The following is a 14,538-nucleotide window of genomic DNA, read 5'->3' on the forward strand; positions in this document are numbered from 1 at the left end:
GCTAATGCTTCCCGTCCGCGACACCGTGTCAGAAACTATCATAGCAAGTCGAGCGCAATTACATGCTGCCAAACCCGGAAAGCCCGGCAACTCGCGGGAGCGTCACACAACACACCTGCTCCACCGCCCTACCCCAGCCAGACTCCTCTGCCCGCGCTCCATGCGGCAGAGTTAACACTACCAAAGATCCTAAGCACTTTGGTTCTCCACACGACCTATCGATGTAATCGTTCGATAGCATAGTTTTCCCTAGGCAAGCCCCAGCGTAAAAATACAAATAATATTTATAAAAGAAACCAATTATACATCGCCAAAAATGCATAAATATATATATACAAACAGTAAAACAATTACAATAAAGAGACAGAAATGTCATATCTTCAGGTGACAAAATAAGGAAAAAATTTATAGTACAATAGATGGAAATAGGAGGATATGCATTTCCGGCGTTACAAGTTGTTCATCAAATCCCGTATCGAATTCAGGCAATAAGACCGCTATAAGAAAGATGTGACATTCATGTATAATCGGATACCACACACTGACAGTAAGTAAGGAAACACGCCATTATCCCATGCATGCTGTGCAGATCGCACGCCTGCTTTTATTTCGATCCTGCAAGAAGTCGAATAACGTCACTTAGCTGCAAGGACGTACCGAGATGATTGCAAGACGGGATCCCGCCAAGGACGCCGGACCAGATGAGGCGCAAAAACTGACGAAATAGAGAAAGGATCTGAGTTCTCCTACTGTTTGTATCTTCTGCCTACAAGAAGAAGCCTTTCCTTCCCGTTTGACTGGAAACATAGGCTGTGCGATAGTGTCTTTTCGTCCACGTAGTATCATAAAAGAAACAGACATCTGTGGTTTACAGGGCACTTAGTACACACACGCGCACGTTTACATTGTTCGCTCCTGTTCAATGTTCTTGTTGGTAGTACGCTGTGGTATTGTTGAATCTGAAAGATCGACGAGTGCTGAAGTTAATATGATACTTGATTGAAGGCTTCCGATTTTTCCCTATTTCTCCCGCCTGGGTACCACTAATAATTCTGGAGGAGCAAGTTAAGTGTCTTCTTTATTGTACATCATACTAAAACCAATGCAGCTGCCATAAATAACAACGTATAGATGTTGTCTTCCAATTTTCTTAGAAAGATTATCCATTTTATAATGTACAATGTCGCGTTTAATTTCTTCTTTCCAATACTGACGGTCAATACAGCGCACTTATATAATTTTGTTCAATAGTGCTTCAAAATTACATAAAATTTGGTAAATCTGTTTATAAAAATCCCCGAAATTTAGTTTTAAGGGGAAAGGGGAGGGAGGGAGCGCAGCTTCAGCAGTCCCGCGGATAACTATGACGTGTAATCGAAAGTAAGAGCCGTTCGGTCTTGTTGTTGTTGCTGTTGATGTTGCATACAGTCCAAACAATGTAATACCTCCGACTTGAGCGCATTTTTATGTTTCAGTTTTACAATTTTACTCCTTTAAAGTTTTAAGCCATCTTCAGAGTAGTATTAACAGGACATCAATACACTGTATCTCGTCGAATTTACAGAGTAAAAAGATATCTTGGACTAGCGCTCAGTGCGAAGATTGGTGCGATGGAGACCCCCACGGTAGTGCGGTATATCATGTGAACGTCTCTCAAGCTCCGCATAACTACTGCAAACTACATTCGTTTGAACCTGCTGAGTGTAGTCAAGTCTTCATTTTTGCCCCGCACACTTCCTTCACTAACAAGTTGACGATTCGTTGATGCACCCAGGTGTTTGATAACAGCCGATCCCATCTTTCATTCAAGTTGTGCCATGAAGACATTTTCTCTCCAGCTCTTCATCAGTTTCCCTGTCTACTCATCTAATCTTTACCATGCCTATGTAACACCACAGTCGGCCGCGGGTGGCCGAGCGGCTCTAGGCGCTTCAGTCTGGAACCGTGCGACCGCTACGGTCGCAAGTTCGAATCCTGCCTCCGGCATGGATGTGTGTAATGTCCTTAGGTTAGTTAGGTTTAAGTAGTTCTAAGTTCTAGGGGACTGATGACCTCAGATGTTAAGTCCCATAGTGCTCAGAGCCATTTTGTAACACCACATTTAGAAAGCTTCCTAACCGTTAATTTGAAACCAGATGTTAACAAATTCTTTTTCAAAATGGCTCTAAGCACTATGGGACTTAATATCTAAGGTCGTCAGTCTCCTAGACTTAGAACTAATTAAACCTAACTAACCTAAGGACATCACACACATCAATGCCCGAGGCAGGATTCGAACCTGCGAGCGTAGCAGCAGCGCGGTTCTGGACTGATGCGCCTAGAACCGCTTGGTCACAGCGGCCGGCAATTCTTTTCAGAAACGATTTTCTTGTCAGACATAAGTTTTTCGGAGCAAACCGTTGGACATTGGGTACCTCAGCAGAAGACCCTACATGCTTCCATCGGTGATTTCAATAGCAGTGGGCATTCCGATTCGACCGTGGATCAATGGAAACATGTCGGCTGATCGGCTGATTCGCTTTTCATGTTACCCCAGTGTCCGGACACGCCGTCATCCAGGCGAACGGCTAATCGAAACACGCATGGCGACACGCACGCAGACCTTAGGACCCTTGTTCACGACAAGAAATTTCGCAGAACCGGTGTTTCTGCCGGCCACGGCCAGAAAAAAAAAAAAGAAAAAGAAAAAAGAAAAAAAGAAAAAAAAACTCACGGCCTTGTCCGCGGAGGCGGCGGTCGCGCCAGAAATACTGCGGTCGTGTTGTGTGCGAGAGAGCGCACGGATGTCAGCGACCGACCTCACTTTTACAAAAAGAAGCAGCGTCAACGTAGGAAATGTGGGGTACATCGGTGTGTCGCGAGACTAATTTAGATTTTGTGCCTTCAGTACACTCTATGAAAAACTACGAGAGGACGACACAAAGAATGTTAATTTTTTCAGGATTTCAAAAACTACGTTTCACAAATTATTACGAATGTTACTGACTCATTTGCAGTACAAAGATGTCGATACGCAGAACTGCATTTCTCCTCCTGACGCGAGAACACAACTGAAATTTACTTGTTAGGAAATATTTATTTAATGTGCAAAATTGAACACCAGAGTTTAAAAAAGCTCTTTGCAAACTAAGTGGAACGTCAATGAATAATGTTATCTTATTTATATTAAGATGAAAAACCACCGCTCGTTTTGGAAATACTTCCAAAAATCGGAATTGTCTGAAGCGAAAGATAATCTGGGAGCAGACGTCGTATATGATTCCAAATACGTGTCTTCATTAGATGCAGCACTTGCACCAGTTGAGCGTACATAATGTTCGGCAGTTCCGTACACTGAATAGTTACGACATTAATTAGGCCGTGATGGATAGTACGATGACGCACCACCGACAGTTTGGTGTTCGTGTGACGCATCATTGCAGGAGAACACATGCATCCTTCCGGTCAGCTCTTTCGACATAATTCTTTTAAAAAGTTTTATGACTGCGTTGTACAGATCTACGACACCTTTTTCGTTAAATTTATCTACAGTGAATCCAATTTCCTTAAAGAAAACGTACTTCTGCTTCTAGCCTGTTCAATAGATGTGTCAATGATGGTCATTACTTTCCTGTCCAGTACATTTGCAGCTCCCCTGTCTTTCTGCGGGTTTTCTTTACTTTGGTGACAACCTTCTTCAGGCTGCTTGTCGGCATGGATTACGTTGCAACTGTTGGCAGGCTTATTTGTAGAACTTTTAACAGAAATTGTAATCGCTTATAAAACATGTATTTCTTCTTCTTATTTGCTCCAGAACCGGTCTTATTCTTTTCGTTTAATTTTCTGTGACATTTCACCAAATTGTTCCTGACGTTGGCCCGTTTCTTTTATTACCATGTTTCCTGAAAAGCAAAGAAAACCAAAATAGAATCAAAATAGTATTATTTTTATTCCAGGTACCTTGAAACAGAAAATACTCTCGCCGATCTCCATTGCAGTTTCAGACTGGGAATAAAAACAATTAGTAGAATTGTATGTGAGGCTTGCAAAATGGCTCTGGGCACTATGGGACTTAAGTTGTGAGGTCATCAGTCCCCTAGAACTTAGAACGACTTAAACCTAACTAACCTAAGGACATCACACACATCTATGCCCGAGGCAGGATTCGAACTTGCGACCGTAGCTGTCGGGCGGTTCCACACGGTAGCGCCTAGAACCGCCACTCCGGCCGGCGAGGTTTGCATGAAAGTGTGGTTGTCATTGTGTAACACACATATATGCCCATTACGAAGGAAAGTAACTGGATGAGTATAGCGCGTAAGTTTGAAATTATTTCAAATTTTCCAAACTGCAGAGGAGCAAACTGCAGTTGGTAAACATATCAGGATGATCAAACCAGTAGAAAGTGATTCAATGTTTTTTAGTTATAAAGGCTACTATTCATTAATCCTGACGGTACTGATGGGTGCGAATTGTAACTCAATTTTTGTAGATGGCAAAGATAGTGACTCAAGTGTAAAAAAGAAACACTTTTATGAAAAAAGTTGCAAAGAAACGCAATGAACGTACCTCCTAGGCATTCCGAGATATTACAGTGGAAGAACCTTATGTATTCGTAGGAGATGAAACATTTGCATTGCATAATAATTTAATTCGTCCCTGTGGTGGTTGATAACATGACGTCAATAAGAGTAATTTTAATTATCGCTTAAGCACAGTAAGGCGATTCGTAGAGTGTGTATTCGGCATAATTTTTCACCGACCTTTAAATGTCTCCTCAGATTTTGCGACTGTTCTGTTCCACAAAATTTCATTCATAAAAAAGAGGCACTTAATATTATGTATTCTGATACGACTACGGATGTATACTCCGAAGCACGAGAATTCCCTCGTTGACAAGCAGTATGAGGTGGTGTGTCAGCGACCATTGTCAGAAAACATTTCGGTAATTACGAGGGCCGTTGAATAAATAATGAAACAAATTTATTCTCAGCCAGTTACAGTTGGAAAAATGCGGAATTTGTCGTGGGACATAGTGAAATATTCTCGCTTCAGCCCCTATAGTTTCATGAAGTTCCGATTGATGATGGCGCTATATGTAGTCTTCAAAATGAGGTACCCAGTGCAGTTGCGTTCGAAGCTCAGAGCTGACATTCAGTTTCACTTGGCAGAAAACCAGATATTCGTAGGCACTTGCAGAATGTTTACTGAGACCTAGTATTGAACGAAAGAACGATGAGTCATTTGGCGAGGCGTCTGTCATCATCGCAAAGGAAATATTAAACGTTTCCTGTGGGAGACATATCACGATGTATATAAAGCCCTCTAGTGGTTAAGTTCATACCAGGCGATCATTGTAGGCAAAACCACCCCTTCCTTCCGCCTCCTTGATTTCTATCTCACCATCTATGGCCGTCCTATCGCCCTCACTCCCACCCTTAAGTACCTTGGCTCAACCTGTTGAGAATGGTCTTTCTGATCATGGTGCACAGCTAGTTACAATATATGACATAGCTCCATTCAGCAATACTAAACAGTCCTCCAAAGTAGTACGTTCAGTCAACGCTTTAACAATTGCAAATTTCAGGGAAAGCCTACAGCAGTTAGACTGGGATGAGGTGTACCGTGAACCTGATGCCAATTTAAAATATAATTTATTTCATGACATTTTTGTAAATGCATTTGAAAACTGCTTCCCCAAGAAAATAGTTAAATATACTCGTAAGAAACCTTGTAACAAACCATGGCTTACTAAGGGTATAAAAATATCTTGTAACCGGAAAAGGGAAATGCATCTGACAGCAAGAAAGAGTAGTGACCCAGAAACTATCAAAAATTATAAAAACTACTGTGTTATATTAAGAAAAGTTATTAAAAAATCCAGGAGTATGTGTATCATGTCTGAAATCAGCAACTCTGATAATAAAATTAAAACAATTTGGAATATTATTAAAAGAGAAACAGGTCAACCAAGAGCAGAGGAAGACAGTATTACCATCAAATTGAATGAAAACTTTACGAACAAAAAGTCAGAAGTTGAAAATATATTTAATAACCATTTTCTAAATGTTGTGGATATAGTAGGATCCAGGTGTTCATTAGAAGATGGTAGGCTGTTAATGGAAGAGGCCATACCTATGCAATTTGATACAATTGAAATCTCACCCACTTCTCCCTCTGAAATTAGGAAAATAATAAACTTGCTTAAAAGCAAAAACTCACATGGAATTGATGGCATTTCCAGCAAAATACTAAAAACTTGTTCTCAACAGATAAGTAAGATTCTCAGCCACCTGTGTAATAGCTCTCTGGAACAGGGCATTTTCCCTGATAGATTGAAATATGCTATTGTTATACCTTTGCATAAAAAGGGGGATAGATCTGATGTCAACAATTACCGTCCAATCTCCCTTCTAACAGCTTTATCCAAAATTTTTGAGAAAGTAATGTATTCAAGAGTAGCTTCACATATCTGTAAAAATGAAGTACTAACAAAATGTCAGTTTGGTTTCCAGAAAGGTTTTTCAACAGAAAATGCCATATATGCTTTCACCAGTCAAATTTTGAATGATCTGAATAACCGAACACCACCCATTGGGATTTTTTGTGACCTCTCAAAGGCTTTTGATTGTGTAAATCATGAAATTCTGCTAGACAAGCTCAAGTATTGTGGCATGAGTGGGACAGTGCACAAATAGTTTAATTCGTACCTAACTGGAAGAGTGCAGAAAGTTGAAATAAGTAGTTCTCGTAACATGCAAAGATCAGCACATTCCTCAAACTGGGAAACTATCAAGAATGGGGTTCCACAAGGGTCAGTCTTGGGTCCTTTGTTGTTCTTATTATATATTAATGACTTGCCATTCTATATTCATGAAGAGGCAAAGTTAGTTCTCTTCGCTGATGATACAAGTATAGTAATCACACCTGAGAAACAAGAATTAACTGATGAAATTGTCAATACTGTCTTTCAGAAAATTACTAAGTGGTTCCTTGTAAACAGACTCTCACTGAATTTTGATAAGACACAGTACATACAGTTCCGTACAGTGAATGGTATGACGCCATTAATAAATATAGACCTTAATCAGAAGCATATAGCTAAGGTAGAATATTCAAAATTTTTAGGTATGTCCATTGATGAGAGATTAAATTGGAAGAAACACATTGATGATCTGCTTAAAAGTTTGAGTTCAGCTACTTATGCAATAAGGGTCATTGCAAATTTTGATGATAAACATCTTAGTAAATTAGCTTACTACGCCTATTTTCACTCATTGCTTTCATATGGCATCATATTTTGAGGTAATTCATCACTGAGGAATAAAGTATTTATTGCACAAAAGCGTGTAATCAGAATAATAGCTGGAGTCCACCCAAGATCATCCTGCAGACATTTATTTAAGGATCTAGGGATATTCAGAGTAGCTTCTCAGTATATATACTCTCTTATGAAATTTGTTATTAACAACCAAACCCAATTCAAAAGTAATAGCAGTGTGCGTAACTACAATACTAGGAGAAAGGACGATCTTCACTATTCAAGATTAAATCTAACTTTGGCACAGAAAGGGGTGAATTATACTGGCACTAAAGTCTTTGTCACTTACCAAATAGTATCAAAAGTCTGACAGATAACCAACAAGTATTTAAGACGAAATTAAAAGAATTTCTGAATGACAACTCCTTCTACTCCATAGAGGAATTTTTAGATATAAATTAAGGAAAAAAAAGAAAAAAACCAAAAATATTAAAAAAAATAATAAAAAAATAAAAATAAATAAAAATAAAAAATAAAGAAAAACAAAAAACACAAAAAAATTGTTTTATTAACTTAAGTATGTTGTTAAATTAACCTAATTATGTCATGTATTGGAAAATTCGACTCGTTCCACATCATTACGAAATATTGTATTCATGATCCATGGAACTAGTATTAATCTAATCTAATCTAATCTAATCACCCTCGACCGTCGCCTCTCCGGATACTCCAAGCCAAGGCACGCTCCCGACTCAGTCTCCTCAAGCTCCTCCCTGGCCGTACGTGGGGTCTGGACCCCTCCACCATCCTCCACACCTATAAATCCCTCATCCGCCCTATCCTTTGTTATGCCCATCCAGCTTGGATCTCCGCCCCTCCTACCTTTTACAGATCCCTCCAAATCCTTGAACGCCATGCTCTCCGCCTCGCCTATCGCATCCGTCTCCCCTCCCCCACGCGGATCCTGTACGATCTCATCCCCTTCCCCCACCTCCTCCTTTTCCTTGAAAGGATACGGATCTTGTACACCTCCCGTAAACTCGATCCTCCTCACCCGCAAGTCTCCCCGATCCTCTCCCACCCCCGCCCGCTGCCGCATCTGTATTCCCACGTCCCACCCGTTCTCCATCTCTCCACCCTCCTTACCCTCTCCCAAGGTGGCTTCCGCCAGCTCCCCCTCCCTGATGATGTCCTCCTCCCCTCCATCTACCCCTCCTATCAACTTTGATCCTCCCCCCCTTCCTGTGTCCTTTCCTTTAGGCACCCTCCCTCCCTCCCTCCCTCCCTCCCTCCCTCCCATTCCCTTCTCTTTCCTTTCCTCCCTTCCTCCTCCCCTCTTCCCTCGGGCTTCCCCTCCCCCTTCCCCCTCCCCCTCTCTCCTCTGCCCATGGCATCTCTGCTCTCCACTCTCCCATTCCCCTCCCCCTCCTCCTCCACATCCACTCTTGGCAGGTCCCCGGACTCGTACACGCTCAGTGAACATTCGCGCGCCGGAGATCGTCGCCGTCAGTGTTTCGTGTGTGTGCCTTCGTTTGTGTGTAGTGTTGTTCGCCGTCACGCCACCACCGTTCACATGCCGTCGCCATCATCCATGTTCTGTGCACCGTGTGCACAATAAAGAAAAAAAAAATTAAGTTCTTACGATCGGTGCGCGCCTACATAATATCCTAGCGGCCGACCCAACAGAGGGCGCTGATCGTTGATCTGTCTTTTTCCAGTCGTCATATAGACATTTTATCTTTCATACGCAATTTATAGGCTGCTACAGGCAATGTATTACGTACATTAATTGTTGACCGTAAATTCACCATAAGAAGGGTCGGACCTATTCTCGTCATATATTTCGCTTTAATAATTTTATATGGGTAACTGTATTCGTCTTTTACTGTATCACAATTGGTTTCTATGATAATTATCAATTTTAAAAGTCTGCTACATGTATTTTACCTAATGTGTCTTTATCAGATTACGTTTTTTGCGTAAATGCTGACTACATCTAAGACCACAGAAGTGACATCTATGGAGGATGTAGGCAAACAGATTTCTGGTAGCTACTGTACTTCAGTAGCCAGTTGCAATAATGACTGTGTGGACTATGTGGCCTATTCTGCACCTTATTTTAGATCTATGTGACGATGGTGTGCTGATTATATTTATATGCTTTGACGATGTCATAATGGCCTTATCACTTTAGGACATGATGTAAAAAAGGTACGTTTCGCCCCATTTTATCTGTACATTTCCCTCGATGATTGCAGGTACTAGTAGATGGGAACAATAGCAGGAGGGTGTCCACAATGAGGAAATCAAAGAAAAACTGGGAATGAACTCTATAGATGTAGCAGTCAGGGCGAACAGGCTTAGATGGTGGGGTCATGTTACACGCATGGGAGAAGCAAGGTTACCCAAGAGACTCATGGGTTCAGCAGTAGAGGGTAGGAGGAGGCGGGGCAGACCAAGGAGAAGGTACCTGGATTCGGTTAATAATGATTTTGAAGTAGTAGGTTTAACATCAGAAGAGGCACCAATGTTAGAACTGAATAGGGGATCATGGAGGAATTTTATAAGGGGGGCTATGCTCCAGACTGAACGCTGAAAGGCATAATCAGTCTTAAATGATGATGATCATGACGATTTCCCTGGTTGTATGATAGTATATTGTGATACGTATTGCTGTATTGTGTTGAAAGACACACTGATCGCTAGGTGTATATATTTGTATACTGTAGATCTGAGGATGGTCATTACGGACTGAAATCGGTCATCTTCTGAAGAATTGATACTGTCATCAAGGACTGGAATAAAAAACATTTGACAGTATTGGATCACTGTTTGTATACGCGACCATGTGGCGGTTGGTGAACCCGTTCCCAGCTGAGAACCCGGCGCACCGTCTGGTCTAAGCCGGAGCTACATCCGACGGTCGAGCCGGTTGTTTTTCCGTGGCGTTCCGTGGACATAAGTTGCAGTAGGGAGCCGGCGCACCTGTCGGACCTGCAGACGGCGAACATTCTTGCCGCAGACAAGCCGCTTACGTAGAACATTCACCTGGGATCCCGTGGGACCTGGGGTGCTAATCGAAGACAGTGTACGGACCACTGCATCTCTTCATACTTGTACTCTTCCCCAACAGGGATGGCGTCTTCCATCAGCATATGTCCGCGTCACAATCGTGCTACAATAGTTTCATGAGTTTAATAGTGAACTCGTGTTCATTTGTTGGCCACAAAATTCGACTGATCAAAGCCGATGCAACACATTTGTGACGCTATGTACTTCCAGTTCCGCTCCCACAAACCAACGGCCCATAATTTACGGGAATCACGTGATCTGTTCGTAGAGCTTTGGTGCCACCTCGGGAAACCTACCAGCGACTTCTCAAATCTGTCCCTAGCGGAAACGCTGCTGTATTGCTCTCCAAAGGGGAACTAGCAGACTATTAACCATGTGCTTATAATCTACATTTACATCTACACAAATTCTCAGCAAGCCACCGTGCGGTGTGTGGCGGAGGGTAACCTGTACCACTACTAGTCACTTCCTTTCCTGTTGCACGCGTGAATTGAGCGAGGAAAAAGCGACTGTCTCCGTATGTGCCCTAATTTCTCTTATCTTCGTGGTCCTCACGCGAAATGTGTGTTGATGGCAGTACAATCGTTCTGCAGTCCTCAAACGGTATTCTCGAAACGAACATCGCCTTCCTTCCAGGGATGATTCCCATCTTCGCTCCCGAAGCATCTTCCTAACAACCGCGAGCTATTCGAACCTAACGGCAACAAATCTAGCAGCCCGCCTCCGAACTGCTTCGATGTCTTCTTTCAATCCGGCCTGATTCCTATCCCAAACACTCGAGCAGCACTCAAGACAAGATCGCACCAGCCTCTTATGTGCGGTCTCCTTTACAGATGAACCACACTTTCCTAAAATTTTTCCCAGTAAACTGAAGTCGACCATTCGCCTTCTGTACCACAAACCTCACGTGCTCGTTCCATTTCATATCGCTTTGCGACGTCACGCCAGATATTTAAACGATGTGACCCTCTCAAGCAGGACACTACTAATGCTGTATCCGAACATTATGGTATTGTTTTTCCCACTCACCAGCATTAATTTACATTTTTCTACATTTAGAGCTATCTGCCATTCATCTCACAAACTAGAAATTTTGTTTTGGTTCATCAGTTAAATTTCCCAGTTGTTCGTTGAATTAAACAACAATTAACGTCTTCCTATACTCAACTCTACACGGGCAACGGCCTTGCTGCAGTGGATACACCGGTTCCCATCAGGTCTCCGAAGTTAAGCGGTGTCGGGCGTGGACGGTACTTGGATGGGTGACCATCCGGGCCGCCATGAGCTGTTGCCATTTTTCGGGGTGCACTCAGCCTCGTGATGCCGATTGAGGAGCTACTCGACTGAACAGTAGCAGCTCCAGTCAAAGAAAACCATCATCACGACCGGGAGAGCGGTGTGCTGACCACACGCCCCTCCTATCCGCATCCTCAGCTGAGGATGACACGGCAGTCGGATGGTCCAGATGGGCCCCTTGTGGCCTGAAGACAGAGTGCTTTGTACTCAACTCTATAGAATGTCATCTATGGCAGAAAAGCAACTATACTTTCAGAAGTTTGGGGAAACATTTAAACTACATGTACAGCAGCTATAGTTAGCAATTTGTCAAAAATTGGTAGTACAGTAGTTCTTCTTTACAGAAGTATCCAGACTGTGACGTAGGCGATTTTAATACACTGCAAGAACGGTATCACTTTGTATGAACTTTACACGCATCTTTTTTTTTTTCTTTTCCATTCCTGAAATGTGTATATTGGGTGACAGTTTTGAACTATATGAAAGAAACTTAAATTATAAACTATATCGTATACACACTTTATTCGACATGTAAACATCACTACAAGTATTTGGAGTTAGATTATGACATATTCGATATGCGTGCCATCATTCCCGATGATGTGGCGCAGACGAACAGCGAAATTCTGCATGAGCCGCTGAAGTGTCAGAACATCAATGCTGTCGTTGACCTCCTGAATGGCTGTTTTCAGCTCAGAAATGGTTTTGGGGCTATTGCTGTACACCTTGTCTTTAATATAGCCCCACAAAAAGGAGTCACACGCCTTCACATCCAGGAAATATGGCGGCCAATCGAGGCCCGGGCCAGTTGACCTCTGGGTACTCCAGAGTCAGAAGCTGTCCCCCAAAGTGCTCGTTCAGGGCATCAAACCCTCTCCTTCTTCGATAGGACATGTTTCATCTTGCATGAACCACATCTTGTCGAAATAAGGGTAACTTTGGATAATGGGGATGAAATCATCTTCCAGAGCCTTCACGTACCGTTCGGTAGTCACCGCGCCGTCAAGGAATATCGCACCGATTGTTCCGTGACTGGACACTGCACACCTCACAGTCACCCGTTGAGGGTGAAGAGACTTCTCGTCCGCGAAATGCGGATTATCATTCCCCCAGATGCGCCAATTTTGGTTATTGAGGAAACCATCGAAATTAAAGTGGGCTTCGTCGCTAAACCAAACTATGGATGCGCATACTAATTCCCATCGTGCCCCGCTGCCAACCGTGCAGTTTGAACGTCCGAACGCAAACCGTTCAGAAGTTATGACGATTTTATTTCATATAGTTCAATGAATGTCACCCTGTACACATGTAGGGACCATCCGTTTGCGCAGGAATGCCGTTTTAGAGGAAAAAAGATATTAGTAGAGGTCCACTTCTGCAAAAGTTATTTTTATGCTGTTTTGCTTGATATGCCAAACACGTTTCGACGCAGTCGTGTGACCATCATTATTTAACGAACTTTCATTAGAATTTAGTGTCTGAAACAGTATGACTGCCGTCAGGTATTCTTGTGATTTCACTGTTACCTGCAAAATTTCTTTGTAGCCTATCGTGATTGCAAAAGAACCGACTGTTAAATAACTGTGAGCTTCCTTGCTCACGATGTTTCTAACTGGGCATGATTTTTCACGTGTTTTATTTTCGGACATTGGAAAACAAACGACGAAATTGATGTAGTTTTTAACACAAAAAAACCAGATGAGATCTTGCAAAATTGCAAAATATCCTGACGAAAGAGAACCAGCGTCGACAGAGCAAGACACAATTTCGCCGAAATATAATTGGGACATTCATCATCATCTTCAGCGTCATCATGAGCAATTTGAAATGAACTACTAGATAGAGGCCTTTCTTAAATTGTTCCATGGTTTACAGTCTACCTGCTTCCTCACGTCAGGTCGTCGTCCCTGTCTTTCCTTGCCTCTTGGTTATCCAGCAGATTGGTCGGTCTGCCATTCATTTGTCTGGTACATGTCCCTCACTGCGATCATAAGTACATCTTCCACTCCACTGAGTTCCGTGGTATATATCTCTCCTTTCCTCGTCTCTCCTTCAGGTAGCCAAAGCAGCCAAAATTAACTGCCCCAAAAAATATTGCACAGACATTAAGATAGGGAACCCACCATCTACAGATGGGGCGGATGGAGCAAGCTGCGTTGCCTGTCTTGAGGTACTTGAAATACACTGACGAACAAAATTCGAGGACGAAAGTAGCTTTGACAGGGTGTGTCACTGCCAAGAATATCCATCATATTATAAAAATGTATGTATGTATGTATTTATGTATGTTCCACGTCTCCTCCTAAACCATTGGACCAATTTCAACAAAACTTGGTGCACATATCACTTACTGTCTGGAGAGAATCGCTGTGGAATAACATCTACATCTACATCTACATCTACATGGTTACTCTGCAATTCACACTGAAGTGCCTGGCAGAAGGTTCATCGAACCATTTTCATACTACTTCTCTACCGTTCCACTCTCGAATGGCGCGTGGGAAAAGGGAACACCTAAATCTTTCCGTTCGAGCTCTGATTTCTCTTATTTTATTACGATGATCATTTCTGCCTACGTAGGTGGGTGTCAACAAAATATTTTCGCATTCGGAACAGAAAGTTGGTGCTTGAAATTTCGTAAATAGATCTCGCCGCATAGAAAGCCGCCTTTGTTTCAGTGACTGCCACCCCAACTCGGTATCATATCAGTGACACTCTCGCCCTATTGCGTGATAACACGAAACGAGCTGCCGTTCTTTGCACTTTTTCGATGTCCTCCGTCAATCCTACCTGGTGAGGATCCTACACCACGCAGCAGTATTCCAGCAGAGGACGGACAAGTCTAATGTAGGCTGTCTCTTTAGTACCTGTTACAAGGGCGGAGGTGAGGGAGAAAAGCTCCTCTTAAACCTCTGGATCAATTTCAACCA

General features: G+C 42.6%; 1 protein-coding gene and 1 pseudogene across 1 annotated transcript in view; both read left to right on the forward strand.

Annotated features, from left to right (window-relative positions):
- The window catches only part of LOC124777977, a 166,638-nt gene that overhangs the window by 79,214 nt on the left and 72,886 nt on the right, over positions 1-14,538 (forward strand). The window lies entirely within an intron of this gene.
- Positions 11,489-11,606, forward strand: LOC124778364 (annotated as a pseudogene).

This window comes from Schistocerca piceifrons, chromosome 2 (assembly GCF_021461385.2).
Source record: "Schistocerca piceifrons isolate TAMUIC-IGC-003096 chromosome 2, iqSchPice1.1, whole genome shotgun sequence".
NCBI classification, from domain to species: domain Eukaryota; kingdom Metazoa; phylum Arthropoda; class Insecta; order Orthoptera; family Acrididae; genus Schistocerca; species Schistocerca piceifrons.